The 16,602-nt window shown below is 39.4% G+C and overlaps 1 protein-coding gene across 5 annotated transcripts in view; it reads left to right on the top strand.

Annotated features, from left to right (window-relative positions):
- Positions 1–346: 346 nt before the first annotated feature.
- LOC136857995 (uncharacterized) overlaps positions 347–16,602 on the top strand; it is a 310,013-nt gene continuing 293,757 nt past the window's right edge. For 3 of the 5 annotated variants that reach the window (XM_067137167.2, XM_068225398.1, XM_067137165.2), the window contains exon 1: positions 347–481. The gene's annotated coding sequence lies outside the window, so the exon portion shown is untranslated. The other 2 variants (XM_067137168.2, XM_067137166.2) reach the window with 2 other exon arrangements.

Genomic DNA, 16,602 nt, shown 5'->3' with positions numbered 1-16,602 from the left:
TCCATCCTTAATACTAGATCCTTAAGTTGTTGTGTGCTATCCTTTGTACTTCCCAATTGTCGGCTCGTTCCGTATGTCAAAGTAGAAGACGCCAAGATGAGCCACTTCGGCGTGAAGATATAGTACCTTGTGTCCCCGTGCTTACTCCTATGTCTATTACACTTACACCCACAAGATGTAGATGTTCACCCATACCAGTGATCCTTGTACTGCGAGATAAAGTATTTCTTAGTCACCATAACTAAATGTTTCTGAGTGTTCGACAGTGTTTCATTTACAAAGTATTGGAACTGGGTGTTAGTTACATACAGAGCCCAACCAAATATCAAGAAAGAAAGAAAGAATCTCTTTGCACAGTATATGATAGTGCGCGTACGAGCTTCGGCACGGCACGGCTCGGCTTATAGACCGCGGCAGACCTAGATTTAAAACGTGGACGTCTTGTCGGGGGTAGCGATAAAGGAGTTGATTATGTTATGAAGTAAGCAAAACATGTCATGTTATAAGGATTTCGTAGAAGAATATTACGCCAATGTTGCCTGCCATTGTGCTGCTGCTGTACACGTTTAAAATATTACATTATTGACATTAGTTATTATTGGCTAAATTTATGCTAATATTTTAGGGTAGGTCTACTTTCTTTCCGTGGATTTGGTTATAGTTTACCGTAGGTAGTCTGTAAAGTATTTTATCAATTTTGAAATTATTGCACGAATAGTTTTATTCTTATCATGAACCATGATCTACTTTAGGGCGATCTGATTCGTCTCTATTTCTGATCCTCTCTGATTTACCTCTCTAAATTGTTAAGTGTTACCGGGCGAGTTGGCCGTGCGGTTAGGGGCGCGCGGCTGTGAGCTTGCATCCGGGAGATAGTGAGTTCGAATCCCACTGTTGGCAGCCCTGAAGATGGTTTTCCGTGGTTTCCCATTTTCACACCAGGCATATGATGGGGTTGTACCTTAATTAAGGCCACGGCCGCTTCCTTCCAACTCCTATGCCTTTCGTATCGCATCGTCGCCATAAGACCTATCTGAGTCGGTGTGATGTAAAGCCACAAGCAAAAAAAAAAAAAGAAAAAAAAAAGTTAAATGCTCATCTTTCTTCAGTGATGTGCATGTAAATTCTTATTACAAATGCCAATTTTGGAGTACATATATATAGTAAAGAAAGTTTCCTTTCAAATAAGTCAACATTTTTCTTTTCGGTATTAGTTTATATGTAGCTATTAGTGGAAAAACATTTATGGTGTGCTATTGAAGACTTCCATGAATATTTTCACTACCCTTCATTTACCAAGACCGAACGAGTGCTTTGAGACATGAAGCTGGCAGCTTGCATTCGGGAGTTAGTGGGTTCGAACCCCACTGTCGACAGTGCTGAATATGGTTTCCCACGGTATCCAATTTTCACACCAGGAAAATGCAGGGGATGTGCCTTAATCAAGGCCACGGTCGCTTCCTTCCCACTCCTGCCCTTTCCTGTAACATCGTCGCTATAAGATCTAGCTGTGTGGGTGAGACATAAAGCAAATTAAAAAGATAAAAGTTGACCAAGATAACTTTCTGCTGGACTAAGACTGTTATCATAGGTTGATAGAGATCTATAAAGCAAAATTTAAATTGAAATGAATATTATTGATATGACAGTTGAGAGAGAAAGGATTTGGAAAGTGGAGAATTTCAGGTATCTGGGAGAGTGTTTTAGACAATAACCTGTCAGAAGGAGAGGTACTGTTATTGAGAATCAACAAGATTAACTTACCATATAAACTATGAACACTTACAAGAAGAAGATCTCGATCAGTGCAAAACTCATACACTACCAGACAGTGATCTGCTCAGAGGCTTTATATGCAGCTGAATGTTTGAACCTTATAAAAACAGGATTGGTCAAGAAGTTGAAACTGGAGGAGAAGAAGATACTGGGACCCCAAAGAACAGAGGATGGATCATACAGAAAGAAAGGAAACCTGACTGAAAAGATCTCAGGATGCCATCCGGAAGAGTAGAGCCATGTTCTTTTGACGTGTCTACAGAATGAACCCGGGAAGGCTGACCGATCAGATAATAAGATTTTTTGAGATCAGGAAAACTACAGTGTGCTGGTGTCAGGAGGCGAAGAAGGACCTGAAAGAAATGGGAATACAAGGAATGGAAATCAGCAGCAGGAATGCTTACAAGTGGAGGATCAAGGTCACCAAGAGGTTTCAGGATAAAGTTTACCAGGCGAGTTGGCCATGCGGTTATGGGCGCGCATATGTTAGCTCGCATCTGGGAGATGGTGGGTTCGAACCCCACTGTCGGCAGCCCTGAAGATGGTTTTCCGTGGTTTCCCATTTTCACACCAGGTAAATGCTGGGGCTGTACCTTAATTAAGGCCATGGCCGCTTCCTTCCCATTCCTAGGCCTTTCCTGTCCTATCGTCGCCATAAGACGTATCTGTGTCGGTGCGACGTAAAGCAGATAGCGAAAAAAAGAAAAAGTTTGATTCCATACCTAACTGCCGTGGACAGAATAAAGGAGGAATTTGCAGAGTGAATAGGATGAAAGAGTACTGGATGAGAATTAAAGCTCAGAAACAGATGAAGCTGAATTTTAATTAACGTGGTCTGTATTCGGCCAAAACAAAAGTAGTAGTAGTAGTAACTTACTGATATAAAAGACAGAAGTATAATCACAGAAGAGATCAGACTGAGGGCATGACAGTGGAGGATATTATCACCAAGCATCTAACCAAAGTAAAGTAGTGGTGTGTCTATATGTAATTTTAAAATGTAAAGCCACTTCTAGAGGGTTTAGATTCTCATAAATAACGTCAGGATATCGACAATACTGTAAAATCGCAAGTTTGTCTGCATTAACCCTTAGCTAGATATTCATTTCGGTCTGTGGAAGTTATTTGATATGTTTTGCTGTTATTTAATTGATACTGTAGATTTCAGCAGGAACTTGTTTTATTTATTACTGTTGATAAAGTAGTTTTATTTGTATAGGGCTATGCAGCTTTACTGCTTTCAAACTGTAGTTCATGTCTTGAATATTGTATTTTAGGAAAGCAGTGCCCATTTGGTTTTTAAATTGTACACAAGGTCCAGTTAGACCTGTTGAAAGGTGTGATTCTATAAAGGTGCTGTAAATTACCACAGTGCGCATGTTTCTTTGATTTCATGCTCTATTCTTGCATCTTGAACAATTTTCTTCGGATATGAAAATATCTTCAGTTTATGTGCATAACATTTTGAGAGTCTCAAGAAAATTAAAATTTTTAATGTAATTTACTGACAGTGAATTATAAAATGTGATGTCCGGCTCCTTGACTGAATGGGCAGCTTTCTGACCTTTGGGTCAGAGGGTCCTGGGTTTGATTCCCGGTCCGGTCGAGGATTTTAACTGCGTATGGTTAATTCCTTTGGCTCAGGAACTGGGTGGTTGTGTTACTCTTAGTACATTTCTCTGCATCTACATGCAATTTACGACACTACTAATCACCACATAAACGAGCGGTGGCACTTCCGTAGCCATTTTGATATTGGATTCGTAGAAAAATAATGTTTTATGGTACCTAAAGCAAAAGACAGGAGAGATTCTTTCTCAATGCTTGCTTTGGACCAACTCATCCATCAACCCACCCCATAAAGTATTCTTACTTATATAGAAGAATTAAAACCGAGACAGCCTCAAACTACATATTGCCCCCATTTTCTATGTTCCTATTGGCCACCTGTGATGAAGGCAATGTTCATATTGTCTCCTATAGAGCTCGCATTATGAGTGGCCACAGGGTTACCACATTCAGTGAACAGAAGGTAAGAGTGGCATTTCAACTAGACGAGGCGTTGATCATTGAAGCATGCACTGGATAACCTTACTTTCTCTCACTTTGTAATTTTTGTCACATTTTAGCTAGACTCCAGGGTATGCTAGAGGCCTGTAGCTGTAATCTATGTATAATGCCAATCTTGGTCATGCTGTGATCTCCTTGGAGCCACCACCATGTTAGATCTGAAACCTATACTTCATAAACTGGGTAACACCAGGCAAGTTGGTCATGCGGTTATGGTCGTGCAGCTGTGAGCTTGCATCCGGGAGATAGTGGGTTCGATCCCCACTGTCAGCTACCCTGAAGATATTTTTTCCGTGGCTTCCCATTTTCACACCAGGCAAATGCTGAGGCTGTACCTTAATTAAGGCCATGGCCACTTCCTTCCCACTCCTAGGCCTTTCCTATCCCATCGTCGCCATAAGACCTATCTGTGTTGGTGCGACGTAAAGCAAATAGAAAAAATACATTTAAAAAATTAATTGGGTAACAAAGTTTTATTATTTTTTCCACGTAGGATTAGCATCAGGAAGGGCATCCAGCCATAAAATTGAGCCAAATCTACATCAAGTGTTAACCCAAGTAAATTGGGAAATTTCCAGAAAGGAGAAGAAATATAAAATATGATGTATATATCACCTTGATTTCAGAATAGGCTAGTCAGAGGGCCTAAGACAAAGCCTTAATCTTTTACCCTTATTGTTTACAGTTTCTATGGGTCATTTAAAAAAGTCATGAGTTGGTCATGGGGGATTCAGATGGATTGAAATGTAGTAAGCAATTTGGCCTATGTTGATAATTTAGTCTTAAAGTACATATACTTGAAATCTTACTGTCTAATATTTTGGGGTTTGAAAAGAAATACAATGAGTATGATAAATTAGCATTTCCAAGACTAAAATGATGTCAGTTGGAATGGAGAGTCTAGAAGAATGGTCTCATTAAATGCCAAATACCAATAGGCAGTTCATTTATGCTGACGACACAGCAGTTGCTGCCCAAGGCTCCAGTTTTGCAGAGGTAGAAGAGAATGTCATAGATTTTGTGAGAGCTCTCTCTCTACTACAATGGTACTCACCACAAGCCAAACTCAGACAAGATGCTGGTCTGTACCTTCCATCAACAGGGAAGTGTGGAGACTAGCCTATATCACGTGCCAGAATAACCGGCTCCAACACTTTTCGATGCCAATACTAGGGGTAATATCTGTGCACCAAATATCATCAGTAAGCTGACAAACATAGCCTGGGGCATGGATCCTTAGGATATTTTCACTGTACCTAACTGCCTCAGAGTACACAGCACCAGTATGGAACACCTCTGCTCATGCAAAGCAGGTAGATGATGTTAGTAAAACTGCTTGGATCATGATTGGTTGCTTGAAGCCAATTCCAGTACAGAAATTGTACCTCTCATCAGGATAAACCCACATCACATTAAACTGGATTTGCTGTGACAGTCCTGCTTTTAGGATATTCTTTCTCTGTCCTCTCAAAAATTTTGGCAATTGGATGTCCCATTTTGGTGAAATTTATTTGTTTGTAAAAACTGAAATCTTTTCAGCTACAGAGAAAGATGTTCCAAAATGGTGTAAGGTTCAAAAAAAGTTGTTTTTATAGCAAATCAAGGATTGTTTGACATTCATCATCATCATCATTTCCCTTTATCCAGCTGTAGCCGGGTAGGGGCAAATATGGTTCCTCTCCACTTTCTTCGGTCTTTCCACCACTCCTCCTCCAACACTTGACATTAAGAATTATATATAACTGTGTAATCAGTTTTCTTGCATTAATAAACATGTTACATCAGAGAAAATATTATCGAATGACTTGGCTGTTCCATCAGACAAGCATTAGATGGGGAGTGAGGTTTGTAGACCCTAATGGGTGGGTGGTAGAGAGGGATCTGTGCTCAGATGGCCTTCATTTGGACCATAGTGTTACATGTAAGTTAAGTGGTTTGTTCAGAACGGTCATAGGGAGGTACATTCGGAGAAACTGGTTGGGCTAGGAAGCACTGATTAAGAGTACAGGGATCTGGAAGGCAACTAGGACCGACATAAAAATATTAGTGTTGAACTGTATAGAAGTATTGTAAAGAAAGGACTAGAATGAATGATGAGTTTGAAAACCAGTCGTCTCCAATTTTTTAATTAAAAAAATGAAATCTAGATTCACTTTCCTGCTCTACTGATGTGGACACACCATTTAGGCTGAAAACAAATCATCTCCTACTGTGTAAAGGTAATATTGCTCAGTGAATTCTGTTTGGTCTGAAAACATGCCATATCCTGGAGATGACCTGTTCTGAGCCTGAGCCTCGCATAGCGACAGCTTTACAAAGGAAATTTAATTTATCCTGTTCAGTACATACATATCTCCATCTTTCGTCATCGGCTATAACTCGATCCAAGTATACATAACTTCTTCCTGCATACATTATTATTATTATTATTATTATTATTATTATTATTATTATTATTATTATTATTATTATTTATTTTCCACTAATTGTAGTTACAATTTAGGGATGGTGAATGGAGAAAGGGCATAGCCCCACATACACAAAAGTGCCTCCATCACCACTTAAAATTATAATATACAAATATACAATTACATTCTACATAGTGTTCTTATATACAGTTACTGTATTTACATAGGCATATTTACATAATACTCACAAGACCTGTTCAACATTCAAGTAATTCCACACACACACACGCACACACACACAGTCTCTCTCCCTCTCTCTAGAAACCCCACATATTTTAGCTAGGCCGGCTCACTCATACCCATTTACCGTCTCAGTCACTGGGGATCCCATAACTTTCATCCATCCTCCCACTCATACTGAAAATTCACACAGTAGAGAAATTATGTTTTGTACAGAGGGTTTCGTTATATATACATCCTTTTTACGTCTTTACAAAAATTTTCTGCAGGTAGTTCTTTTATCTGCGGTGGGAGTTCATTCCACAACCGAGCAGAACGACTAAAGAAGCCACTTTGATACGATGCTGTTCTTACAAATGGAGGGAAAAGGGACACACCTCGACCTCTTTGAGCGGAACGATAGTTCAGCTGTAAGCGGTTGAAAGGGTTTATATGAATGTTACCTGCGAGGGATTTTCTCAGGAAAGCAATATCTATTTGTTTACAGAGGGTTGTTATGGAGGGCAGTGACCTGGCTGTATTTAAGTGACCGTGTTGAGTAATTAGTCGTTCTGCTCGGCGTTGAACTCCCTCTAGTTTCATCATGTTCTCCACTGTAGTAGGGTGCCAGGAAGGAAGCCCGTACAACAGTATTGGCCGTACTAATGACAAATAGGCTGTCTGAATGGCTTTCTTCCTGGCTCCCAGTAGAGATCTGCGGATGAATCCCAGGACTCTGTATGCTTTGCACCTTATTTCCTCAACATGCTTATTCCATTTTAAATTGCTGCAGATGTGAATGCCAAGCAATTTTATTGAGGTACAAGGCATCAGGTTTTTACCACACAGTGAAATTTCATGTTGTAACTGTGATCTTGCTCTAGTTAAGCGGATATATTTACATTTCTGTACATTTATACACATTCTATTTATTTTGCACCACAGAACCACATTATCGAGATCTGACTGTAACTTATTTACGTCGTTCTCATTGTGAATGGCTCTGTAAATGATGGTGTCTGGCTCTGTAAATGATGGTGTCATCAGCGTACTGTGCCATAGAAGACGATACACAACCTGGCAGATCCAGCGTAAATATTGTGTACAGCAGCAGCCCTATCACACTACCTTCGATCACACCCAAGGTGACTGAGGTTTGTTTTGACCTGGCCCAACTGAACACAACGCTCTGCGTCCGACCTACCAGGAATGATCGAAACCATGCCTGCAGGTTGCCTTGAATACCATACTTGTTAAGTTTTAACAACAGTCGTTGATGAGGTACCTGATCAAAGGCCTTACTCCAGTCGAGAGTTACGCAGTCCACTTGGGATATATTAGACTGGTCCAGGGAATGTTGCCACTCATCAATTACTGTTGTTAAAAGTGTAGTACAGGATTTTCCAGGGAGGAATCCATGTTGGTTGTTATTCAACAGGTTTCTCTCATTCAGAAAATCCAGCACATGTTTAACAATTAGGCGTTCCATGCATTTACATAAGCCAGATGTAATAGAGACTGGGCGATTTGTCTACATTTTCCCTGTCACCGTCTTTGAATACGGGAACGACATTTGCTTTCTTCCATTCTTCAGGAATAGTCCCACTGTTCATTGAAATGTTAAATATTGCACAGAGAGAACGTGCTAATGCTTCTGCACAGTGATGGAGAATTCTGGCCGGCACGTTGTCTGGGCCGTTCGCAGCATGAGGTCTAGTTCTCTGAAGACATGTTACGACCTCGTTAGCAGTGAAGTACAAGCTAGTTAGGGGCAGGATGGGAGGGGTTGATCTTGGAGTGAACATGTCTTCATCCTTGTCAGCAGTGGAGAAGTTACTTTTAAATTTACTATTGAATGTGTCTTCTATTTCTTGGGGAGAGGAAACTGATAGTCTGTTGTACTTGAAGACGGATGGAGCACTATTGCCGCTTTTGTTTCTAATGAAAGCCCATAGCTCTTTACTATTGGAACTAAGGCTGTGGATATATGAACTGTAGGCATCACGGATTAATGATTTGAGTTTGTTCCTAGCCAGTCTGTACTTCTCCCACCTACTGTCACTTGGGTTTTCCTTCCATTTCCTGTATAAACAATTTCTCTTTCGAATACCTGATGTTATCTCTTTATTGATCCATGGCGTTTTTCGCTTATTAGAGATAGAAACTTTCGGCACAACTTGATCGACACATTCAAAAAATACTTTTTTCCAGTTTTCCCAGATCTCGTTGATTTTTATATCGCCGGTGAAGGACGTGAGGGGAATAGGAAGACTTTTTGATAGAAGAGAGGAAAGATCATTCCAGTTGGTGTGGGAAAAATTATATATTGTTCTGGAGTGGAGTTTTGGGGGGGGGTTTCTGTAGCTCAATTTATATTGCTGGTGACTTCAATCTTGAAATTACTTGGTCTAGAAATGCCGCCCCAGTACCAAACAATCCTCTTGCTAATAGTTTTCTCTCCACCTTCTACGACATTTTCCTCCATCAGTTAGTGTTCGAAGCGACTCGTATTACTCAAAATTCCTGCTCCACACTAGACCTGTTCCTTACTAACTCTCCATCATTCGTCCAGTTCCTGGACGTAATACCTGGATTTTGTGATCTTTGAGCTTATGGGTGACAAGCGCTGTTCTCTCAGGTCTGTTATTGTCTGTCCAATCAAGTAGGGTTCGAACATTCCAGGTTCCTATAATCAAAGTTTTGGTAATCTTCGTTTTTCAACCGCATAAGGGGTGACCCGCTGGGTGCGGCCTCCTAGCCGGCTAAGAGTGTGACAACCGATGTTTAGCCCACATTTTCTAGGGCCTTCCCCATTCAGGGTGGGCAGTGGCGATCCTAAATAGGCCTGCCTAAACACAGATGCAGGACCGAATTCCTGAGTAGTCGCGGGGTCCCAGAAAGACGACCATCACACATCTGCTGCCAGCGTGCAGGTCCGAATTAGAGGCTTCCAGTTTCACCCGAAAGCCTGCCTCCACCATCCTTATCCCATTGCTGTTGGACTTGAGTTGAAGAGATTGACAGCAGGAAAAAGTGCCACAAGCGGGATTTTGTTTAAGGTGGATCGCAACTTGCTAGGAATTGACCCCCACACTATGATCTTGGAAGTATACCCTGCAGCACAAATGAAATGCGACATGCAGGTTCTAGTATCACGGACTGCCACAGACTCGAAGTACCATTGAGTTGCGCCTTCACAGCCAGTCCGTCTGGCATGACCTCATCCGCCTCCACGACCGATGAGAACCACAAAAAGGAGGTCCCTATCTGTTGTTTTCTTAAATGATTGCAAATAAATTGGAAATTTATTGAACATCTCCCTTGGTAAGTTATTCCAATCCCTAACTCCTCTTCCTATAAACGAATATTTGCCCCAATTTGTCCTCTTGAATTCCAACTTTATCTTCATATTGTGATCTTTCCTACTTTTAAAGTTACCATCCAAACTTATTCGTCTACTGATGTCCTCCCACGCCATCTCTCCACTGGCAGCTCGGAACATACCACTTAGTTCAACAACAATAAAGGTGTATTAATTTAATCCACCTATTCAATACTTTTATTTTCACTTATAGTAGTTACATAAATAGATTCTCAGTTAAATGGGACATGTTTCACCCTCAATCTTCAGCATAATAACAGTCATCAAGAGTACAACTAATATTAAAAGTGGAAGCTAAAAGTTTAGCCAGTTATTAAAATTCGGGACATAAAAATGTGAAAAATGATACAATATATAAAGATGCTAATGGAAACACTGTCAATGATTAAACTATAATCTTGTCGGAGACTAAAACATCTTCTATTAAAATTCCAGTTAAAACAGTTCATTTAAAATGTTAGTGGAAAACCAAAGTGGTAATAATATAAAGCCAACGACATGAGGGCATGAACACAAGCATAAACAAATTTCATCAGCGGCCTTGGACATATTGTATTTATGACAGTCATGTTTTTAGGCTGAAGATGCCCTTAATTGAGGGCAAAACATGTCCCATTTAACTATGAGTCTATTTATGTAACCACTGTAAGTGAAAATAAAAGTATTGAATAGGTGGATTAAATTAAAACACCTTTATTGTTGTTGAACTGTAAATTTTCAATACAGACCAAAAATGAGATTTATAACATGTAACGTACCACTTAGTCGAGCAGCTCGTCTCCTTTCTCCCAAGTCTTCCCAGCCCAAAGTTTGCAACATTTTTGTAACACTACTCTTTTGTCGGAAATCGCCCAGAACAAATCGAGCTGTTTTTCTTTAGATTTTTTCCAGTTCCTGAATCAAGTAATCCTGGTAAGGGTCCCATACACTGGACCCATACTCTAGTTGGGGTCTCACCAGAGACAAATATGCTCTCTCCTTTACATCCTTACTACAACCCCTAAATACTCTCATAACCATGTGCAGAGATCTGTACCCTTTATTTACAATCATATTTATGTGATTACCCCAATGAAGATCTTTCCTTATATTAATACCTAGGTATTTACAATGATCCCCAAAGGGAACTTTCAACCCATCAATGCAGTAATTAAAACTGAGAGGACTTTTCCTATTTGTGAAACTCACAACCTGACTTTTATCCCCGTTTATCATCATACCATTGCCTACTGTCCATCTCACAACATTATCGAGGTCATTTTGCAGTTGCTCACAATCTTGTAACTTATTAATTACTCTGTACAGAATAACATCATCTGCAAAAAGCCTTATCTCTGATTCCACTTCTTTACACATATCATTGATATATATAAGAAACATAAAGGTCCAATAATACTGCCTTGAGGAATTTCCCTCTTAATTTTTACAGGGAGAGATAAAGCTTCACCTACTCTAATTCTCTGAGTTCTATTTTCTAGAAACAGAGCCACCCATTCAGTCACTCTTTTTTCTAGTCCAATTACACTAATTTTTGCCAGTAGTTTCCTATGATCTACCCTATCAAATGCCTTAGATAAGTCAATCACAATACAGTTCAATTGACCTCCTGAATCCAGGATATCTGCTATATCTTGCTGAAATCCTACAAGTTGGGCTTCAGTGGAATAACCTTTCCTAAACCCAAACTGCCTTCTATCAAACCAGTTATTAATTTTGCAGACAAGTCTAATATAATCAGAAAGAATGCTTTCCCAAAGCTTACATACAATGCATGTCAAACTGACTGGCCTGTAATTTTCAGCTTTATGTTTATCACCCTTTCCTTTATATACAGGGGCTACTATAGCAACTCTCCATTCATTTGGCAAAGTTCCTTCATGCAAACAATAATCAAACAAGTACTTCAGATATGGTACTATATCCCAATCCATTGTCTTTAGTATATCCCCAGAAATCTGATCAATTCCAGCTGCTTTTTTAGTTTTCAACTTTTGTATCTTACTGTAAATGTCATTGCTGTCATAGGTAAATTTTAATACTTCTTTAGTATTAGTCACCTCCTGTATCTGGACATTATCCTTGTAACCAACAATCTTTACATACTGCTGACTGAATACTTCTGCCTTTTGAAGATCCTCGCATACACACTCTCCTTGTTCATTAATTATTCCTGGAATGTCCTCCTTGGAACCTGTTTCTGCCTTAAAGTACCTATACATACTCTTCCATTTTTCACTAAAATTAGTGTGGCCACCAATTATGCTTGCCATCATGTTATCCTTAGCTGACTTCTTTGCTAGATTCAATTTCCTAGTAAGTTCCTTCAATTTTTCCTTACTTCCACAGCCATTTCTAACTCTGTTTCTTTCCAACCTGCACCTCATTCTTAGTCTCTTTACTTCCCTGTTATAATATAGTGGATCGTTACCATTCCTTACCACCTTTAAGGGTACAAACCTATTTTCACATTCCTCAACAATTGCTTTAAACCCATCCCAGAGTCTGTTTACATTTTTATTTACCGTTTTCCACTGATCATAGTTACTTATTAAAAACTCCCTCATGCCTGTTTTATCAGCCATATGGTACTGCCTAACAGTCCTACTTTTAAGACCTTCCTTTCTTTCACATTTATTTTTAATTACCACAAAAACAGCTTCGTGATCACTAATACCATGTATTACTTCGGTTTCTCTATAGAGCTCATCTGGTTTTATTAGCACCACATCCAAAATATTCTTCCCTCTAGTTGGTTCCATCATTTTCTGAATCAGCTGCCCTTCCCATATTAACTTATTTGCCATTTGTTGGTCATGCTTCCTGTCGTTCGCATTACCTTCCCAATTGACATTTGGTAAATTGAGATCACCCCCTACAATCACATTCCTTTCCTTATCGTTTCCCACATAGCTGATTATCTTATCAAATAATTCTGAATCAGCATCTGCGGTACCCTTTGCTGGTCTGTACACTCCAGAGACATCAAGTTGTCGTCTATTATCTTTAGAAATTAACCTTACCCCTAGAATTTCGTGCTTGTCACTATTAACTTTTTCGTAGTTTACAAATTCTTCTTTCACGAGAATGAATACTACCCCTCCTACCATTCCTATTCTATCTCTACGATACACCCTCCAGTTCTGTGAGAAAATTTCTGCATCCATTATATCATTTTTCAGCCATGATTCAACTCCTGTTACAATATCTGGTAAGTATATATCTATTAAATTACTTAATTCTATTAATTTCTTTACAATACTTCTACAGTTGAGCACTAACAGTTTTATGTCTTCCCTACTTGATTTCCAGTTCCCTGTTCCCTTAACACCGCTCCCTTACTACTTTGATCATTTTTCCATTTACTTTTACACCTGCCTTACATATGCTAAGGCTTCTGTTATCGTAAGTTTTACAAAGGCGTAAGAGAGAATTGCTGAGAGTACATGCTTGTCTTACACTTTCTCTTGAGTATCAAATTTGTTTTACCCTCTTTGTGCAATACCACTGCTGATTGTCACCTGTGAAGGTCTTAGTTGAGCGAGATTCTCTGTTCTATTCCATTGTTATAAAGTAGTGAGAATATTTTGTGCCAGGATACTGCATCAAAATCTTTCTTGTTATCAATTAAGCTGATGTATAAACTTCGCTTCCTACTCAGCATGTGTTCTGAAAGTATTCTAAGGCTGCCAGCTGTGTCACCAGTGCAAACACCTTTTCAGAAACCAAATTGTTTCATTGGTGTGAGGTAACTGAACGTGCTTTCTATTCATTTTTAAAAATTATATTACGCAAGATATTCGAAGCATGTGGAATCAAGGTTATTGTTCTAAATATATAACATCTGATAGCATTCACTTTCTTCAGTACTGGTATAACCAAGGTTTGAAATTCAGATGGCACCTTCACAATAGATAGGTTGGATGAGTTCTTATAGTTTAGCAGTGAGTTAATCACTCACATTTGGATCATTTATTGGAAGCATTTCAATTCCAAGACCTTTCCGACAAGGCAGCACTTTTAAAAGCTACTTCAAAATCCTGTTTTGTCACTATTAAATGATGCTGAATTCAGTTTCTATTGCATATTGAAACTTAAAACCTTCCTGGTACAAGCTCTTGATGTACTGTCACAGTGCTTAGTTTGAGGTTGTTAGTGCTGTATTTTTCAGTGCTGGTGAACTTCTTACTTTGTGCTGTAGATCTTCAGAGTTCTCACATTGCCAAGAGAGGCATTGAATTTTGGCAGCTCTATATTCATGGTGTATTTCATTTTTTCGGCTGCCTGTATCTCTGTTAACCTTCCTCAGTCGTAATACTTTTCCATCTCCTTTCATTGATTTTCAAAGTCCGTTATAGCCAGTCCCAAGCCCGGTTGAGAAAGGAGGAGGGACTCTGGTTACACCCTGTAGAGATCGAAATTGGCAACATTATGAGCGGGGAATAGCAACAAACACCAAATCGTAAAGTAATCAGAGGGTGGGCACAGACACTAAGGGGGCAGCCTCCCCACTGTGCTTTGGGGACTGTAGGCCAATAACCCGCATCTCAGAGAAAATGTTATTACTGAAACTGAAACAAAGAGAAACCGGACAAAACAGATGACGATTTTTGGCATGAAACAGGTCACGAAAATTGGATGCTGGAATATACGAACATGGCGGCAAACAGTAAGGCTAAAACAGGTCTGTGCAGGGATGATGAACTACCAACTTGCTATCTTGGGATTGAGGTCCGATGGAAAGACCTTGTAGAATATCGAACACCAGAAGGTTTCACCTTTCTATATTTTGGCAATGAAGAGGGAAATTACCATAAAGAAGGCGTAGGGATGGTCCTAAGCAAAACAGCTAAGAAAAGCCTTACAGAATGGAAACCGATTTCGGGAAGAATTATGACAGCAAGATTTAATCCCAATGGTAGGAACATCAGCATAATTCAGTGTCATGCACTAACTGAAGCAACAGATGACCAAGACAAGAATAATTTTTACGCCTCACTAAGTGAAACAATGAATGGAATTAAGAAATGAGATATAACAATTTTGATGGGTGATCTAAATGCTAAATTGGACACTGACATCGAAGGAGTAGAACATATAATGTGAAACCATAGTTTGGGTGAAAAAAAATGACAATGGAGAACGCTTCATTAACATTTGTGCAGAGAGGGATCTTGTGATAGGTGGAACTATTTTCCCGCACAGTAATTGTCACAAGATAACATAGATGTCTCCCGATGGTGTGACGGAAAATGACTTTAGGAATAGACGAGGTGCAGATGTAGGGAGCGACCATCATCTCATCCTAGCACAGTTTCGAATTAAGATCAAAGCAAACAAGCAAGAAATGGAAAGCAAGCATAGAAAATATGATGTGATGAAACTAAGAAATGAAACCTTAAATATCAATTTAGATTACAGTTAACAAACTGTTTTGAAGTTCTTGGCAAGGAAAATGAAGGTACAATCGAAGAGGAATGGGAAAAAGTGAAAGCAAATTTTGTGGAAACTAGTGAAGAAGTGCTAGGATTCAGAGAAAGAGGAGTAAAAGACTGGATAACAGAAGATACATGGCAGAAGATCAAAGAGAGGAAGGAAGTTAAAGAGGAACTAAATCAATGCAAAAATCGTCATCAGAAGCTAACTGTACAGGATTATAATGAGAAAAATAGGGCAGTGAAAAGAAGTGCTTGGAAAGATAAGCAAAAGTGGGTAGAGGACCAAGTGCTGAATGCAGAGACTGCTGCTGGAAAAGGGGACTTGAAGACTTTATACGAGGTGACAAAAACCCTCTCAAGAAAGAAGACCCAGAGAGGAGGCCCTATAAGGAGTAAGGAAGGAAATATGCTTACTGGAGAAAATGAAAACTGAAGAGATGGAAGGAGCATTTTGAGGAAGTGTTAAAGATGGACTGGGGAAATGTTCGAATGGAAGAAGAAAGGGAAGAACAAATAATGCCAGAACAGTTAGACACAAGATTCAACCCATTTATGAAGGAGGAAATCATCACGGCTATCAAGATAAAAAATGGTAAAGTACCAGGAATTGATAATATTCGCCCAGAATACCTAAAGGAAGACATTGAACTGAAACATTTGCCCTTTACCCCTGTTTGCCAAAGTGTGGGAACAAGAACAGATACCATAGGATTGGAAAAAGAGGACTGCTTGTGAATCTCGCAACAACAACAAAAAAATGTGACAATTGGAGAGGTTTTACATTACTGTCAATTCCAAGGAACCTTCTAAATCAAATTGTAAATATTGTAGATCAGAAATTGAGGAGAGAATAAGTGGGCCACCATAAAAATAGATCATGTGTTGACCAAATCAATAGGCCCTACACTAAGGATCATAGTGGAACAATGTCAGGAATGGAATACAACACTATCTGATGTTTGTGGAATTCCTTAAAACATTTGACTCCCTGAGAACATCATTTATATGGAAGGCACTGGCCAGATATGGAATACCTGGGAAAATTATCAGCCTGATAAAGAGTTCATCTGAGAATTATAGTTGCCAAGTGATCCACGAGGGAAAATTGACCAAACCAATCGAGGTGAACTCAGGAGTGAAACAAGGGTGTATTATTTCTCCCACCATTTTTCTTATCACCATGGATCTGGTCATGAGGGAGGTGATGTTTGGAGCCAAAACCGAACTTCATTGGAAACTAATGCAGCATCTGGAAGATCTCTCGAAGCTTCAGAAAAATGGAAGAAAAATTGAAACGCATACAAGAACACAG

Source organism: Anabrus simplex, chromosome 1 (assembly GCF_040414725.1).
Source record: "Anabrus simplex isolate iqAnaSimp1 chromosome 1, ASM4041472v1, whole genome shotgun sequence".
Lineage (NCBI taxonomy): Eukaryota > Metazoa > Arthropoda > Insecta > Orthoptera > Tettigoniidae > Anabrus > Anabrus simplex.
Note: the sequence above shows the minus strand (reverse complement) of the source record. Positions and strands in the feature narration are given on the sequence as shown.